Source organism: Cynara cardunculus (genome assembly GCF_001531365.2).
Source record: "Cynara cardunculus var. scolymus isolate 2C chromosome LG 2, CcrdV1, whole genome shotgun sequence".
In the NCBI taxonomy this organism is placed as follows: Eukaryota; Viridiplantae; Streptophyta; class Magnoliopsida; order Asterales; family Asteraceae; genus Cynara; species Cynara cardunculus.
The window spans coordinates 3,386,195-3,391,005 of NC_037529.1; positions in this window are offsets into that span (position 1 = coordinate 3,386,195).

Below are 4,811 nucleotides of genomic sequence, written 5' to 3' on the forward strand. Positions count from 1 at the left end.
TTCGGACTATCTGCAAAACAATTGGTCATTCTGGGGTTAATCGGCTCACATAGCAGGTTGGATATGCAGGTTAATAAAAAAATTAAAGTGTTTATGTTATTTAAAAAAAATTGGAGGTACGTAAAAAGTTTACTTCAACTTTTATGCTAAACTCTCTTTTAAAACAGAGGAAAATAAAAGAGAAAATAGAGAAATCTTTCAAATTTTTGAAGAAAAGAAAATATAACATATCTGTTGGAGATGCTCTTAGGTTTTGATCTTAAAAACTTTTAATCTTTCAAATATACAACTACTAGAAAGGTACTCTCGCAATGCAGCGAGATGCATATCGATGTTAATATTTCGTTATATTATTATCTCTATCGATGTCAGAATACGATTTTATGTGGTTTTAAGAAAACGATAATTTTTGAATAACATATAAATTTAAAGATATCTTAAATATTTTGAAAATATAACATAATATAATATTTGTAAGTTTAATAACGAAGCAATTTATTTTTGGTATAATAATATAATTTTTTATAGAGATAATAACTAATTATTTTGTTAGTACTCAATGATTATCTTAATTATATTTTATTTTTTTATAATTAAAATGAGATTTTTATCATGTATTTAATCATGTTATCTGCAGTTAGTTACACAAATTCAAACATAAAGCTTTAATAAGTTGTAGTTACACACAATCTACTTGTAATCTTGAATTTTAAGTAATATGCATCAACAAACAATACTTTGTCATAAAAAATGGTTTTTAAGAGTTTTTGTCAAATATTTTGTTAAAATAAATGGTTTTCTACACATACAGATAAAAATGATATCATAGTATATAAATTATGACCAAATGAAATTGAGATAAAGTCATCTAAACAAGCTAGATTATGTCTTATGGCATGGTACAGTTGGTTTCAATGTGGTGTATAATGTCTGCTAACAAACGTACGAAAGTAAGAATGTGACAACTGCATTGTAGGATTTACAATTTCTTTGGGCACTGAGCTCTTTAACTAGTCACCTGACTAGTCATATATTCCATTCGTCTTTCACATGATTCTCTTAAGATGAGACTATATATACTGACTAAAAGTTTACTGATTATAAACTCCTTTGCACAAACAACATAGATTCTAGATGGTAAAAAAGCGAAAGCATAAAATATGTATAACTAGGGGTGTTTATTGGTTGAAATCCATGAATTTAGATGCATCTGATCCAACCCAATCATCCAATGGATGTTGGGTTTTTTCATCTGATCCAATCCAATCTGATTGATGATCGGATCAGAACAGTTCCATCTATTGAATATCACTATTGGTTATATCCAATATTCTGATACAATTTTCAACCAATTATTTATATATTTTTTTAACTTATTAAAAAACAGTATGTATAAATATCAGCTAAAAAAATAATATCATAAAATATTAATAATTATATATAGTTATTTGAATGGTAGTTTGATGATAAAATTTGATGCTCATTGGATTGGATGAGTTCGGTTTTACTGATTTCTAGACAGTCATCCAAAAACCAGTAATTCAATTTAGATGTTGAAATTTTAGATATAACGTGACACAAGTACGATTAACCAAAATAACATTCTTAAATTATTTTGATTGGGAATTAAAACCAATATAAACCACAAAAATTAAATAATGTAATTTGATTAATAAATCTTGATTTTTTTATGTGGATGTGAATTCACATGGTTGTAGTTGCCTTGTCACCATGGTCCAAGAGACTCATCCTTCTATTAAATATTGACTTTGACTTACGTTCTTTTTGTTCTTTTTATTGTTTTTTATCAATAAAATATAATAATATGACCTCAAATTTTTTTTAAAAATGCCACATTTTATCGTTTTATTGTAATTTTTTTGATTTTATATGTAATTTAATTGAATATTTATTGTTGGTTGAATGTTTAAATATTTTTTTAACTAAAATAATTAATTAAAATAACAATTGTAGTTTATCTATATTATATTATAAAGTATTTGACAAAGACTCGTAAAAACTATTTTTCATATACTAAGTATTGTTTATTGATGCATATTAATTAAAATTCAAGAATAACAGTGCATTTTGCATATGTACAACTTGTTAAAGTTTCATATTTGAATTTGTGTAACTAACTGTAGACAAAAACATAATAAAATACTAGATAGGTATTTCTATTTAGATATAAAAAATCTAAAATATATTTAAGATAATGATTGAATTCTAACAAAATACCCATTATTATCTTTGTAGAAAAATATATTATTAAACCAAAAATAAATGACTTCATTGTTAAATCTAAATTAAACTGTAATAAAAATTGAATTAAATAAATTACATAAAAAAAAGAATTTTTAAATACTTAATTTGATACTAAAATCTATACACTTTTTTTTTCAAAATTTTATGATACCTTCAAATTTATATTTTATTAAAAAAAATATTATCATTTTTTCAGTACCACATAAAATCGTATTATAACATCGACGAAAACATAATAAAAACGAAACATTAAAATCGAGATGTATCTTGCTGCATTGCACAAGTACCATTCTAGTTGTTCATAACTAATTTAAAGTAAATAACGATTAAGATATTAGATGTAATAGAATAGTGACGACATGTGTAAACTAAACCGAAACTTGACTATTTTACCCCTAAGAGTATGTTATGCATTTATCATATGTTGTTTTTAGTGAGATCGATAAGTAAAGTTTGATTTGCTGGAATGGAAAAATTGTTTTCAGATTTCATTCGGTTATCTGGTTCACTTAAGGGATGAAATAAAACGTATCAGATGAAATTAAAATCCATATATAAAGGGGTTACTCAGTTCCTTTCATGAATTTGGAATCCACTGATGACGGGATTTTACCTGACGTCCACTCAACCACCTCCACCACCACATACGTCTACCACCCACCACTGTTGACCGTCCACATCGCTGATCACCACCATCTACGATCACCACCTATCATCGACCACTTCCACCCACACTTGCATAAACAAAACCATATAAGGGTGTTATGGTCAAATTATAGTGTTTCTTGTTTCAGTTATGAATATACATTCTGTAAACGAAACAAGCGGATTCCAATTCATTTAACACATTTTATTCTAATTTATGTCAACCGAACATAATGAGGTCAAATTTCTTCGTATTCAATTTCAATTCCTTTCACATGTTTCATTCCGTCTAAAAACATTATGCAAGTCGAACGACCCCCTAAATTGTCATGTAAGGGTTTGTTTGCTTGCAGTTTGATATCAAAGTTTAATGAGACTCACGGCTTATTTGGTCTACTGTACATAATTGTTTGAAAATTGCTTAATGATATAGAAAGTGACTACTTTAATAAGTTTCTAGTGTGGCGTTTAATGCTGAAAACAAAAACTTTTCCAATTTATACAAACAGATTAATGCACACAGATTTTTTTATCTATACAGGATTTAATGAAAAAACCAACCAAACAATCTCTAGGTTTTATTTAGGGACTAGTATTGCAAATTCAAGTGTTGAAAAACAAAAGTTATAAAATGTGTAGTAGTTAAGGGACAATTTGTTTGAATTGAAACTTTGATGTGAAAATTGGATGAAAGAGGATAAGAAGGTTGACCAAGGATCATCTTATTTTGACCAACGTTTTTTTTTTTTTTTTTTTTTATAATTATTGTGTTAAAATTAGATAATTAAATTCATATATACCAAGGAAAAAAATTAAAGTTACTTGAATATTTTCTTCAAATATTTTCACTTAATTTATAAAATGTTAGAATTATAAAAATTGGTTTTTTTTATCAATTATTATTATTATTATTATTATTATTATTATTATTATTATTATTATTATTATTATTATTATTATTACCATAAGGGTATTTGTATAATATAACGAAATACATCTTGATTTTAATGTTTCATTTTATTTTCTCTTTATCGATGTTATAATACGATTTTATGTGGTTTTGATAAATAAAAAACAATAATTTTTTATTTTTGAATAAAATATAAATGTGAATATAACATAAAAGTTTGAAGAAAAAATATATCGATATTAATATCAAATTAATTATTTAAAAGTTCTCATTTTCTTAATAGTTTCTTTAATTTAAATTTTTTATTGTAATTTAATTTAAGTCTAACAATGAATTAATAATTTTTTATTTAATAATATATTTTTTCTATAAAAATAGTACTTAAGCATTCTGTTAGAACTCAATGATTATCTTAATTATATGTTATATTTTTTATATTTAAAATGAGATGTTTATCTACTATTTAATTATGTTTATCTGCAGTTAGTTGCACAAATTAAACATGAAACTTTAATAAGTTGTACTTACGCACAATCAACTTGTAATATTGAATTTTAAGTAATATGCATCAATAAACAGTATTTTATGTATAAAAAATAATTTTTAAAAGTTTTTGTCAAATGCTTTATAATATAATATAAATTATTATTATTATTTCCATTAATTAAAGAGATTTATTCATTGAAATATTGATTTTGTTAGGTTGTTTAAATTGATTTATTCATTGAAATAATCAATATAAGTTTGGGAATAACATAGTATTATCCGATTCAATAAGGATACGAATAAGAGAACCATATTTATATACTTACATTCTCATCAATTTTATATACTTTGTTTGAAAAAAGAGAAGCACATCCATTCTTCTTCATTTTTAATAAAGTTACCAAACGAAAGATTTTGTTACTTATTTTCGAACCTTCTTTACTCTATAGAAATACTCAACACACGAACTGTTAGGGGTGCTCATGAGTTGGGTTGAAGACATTTG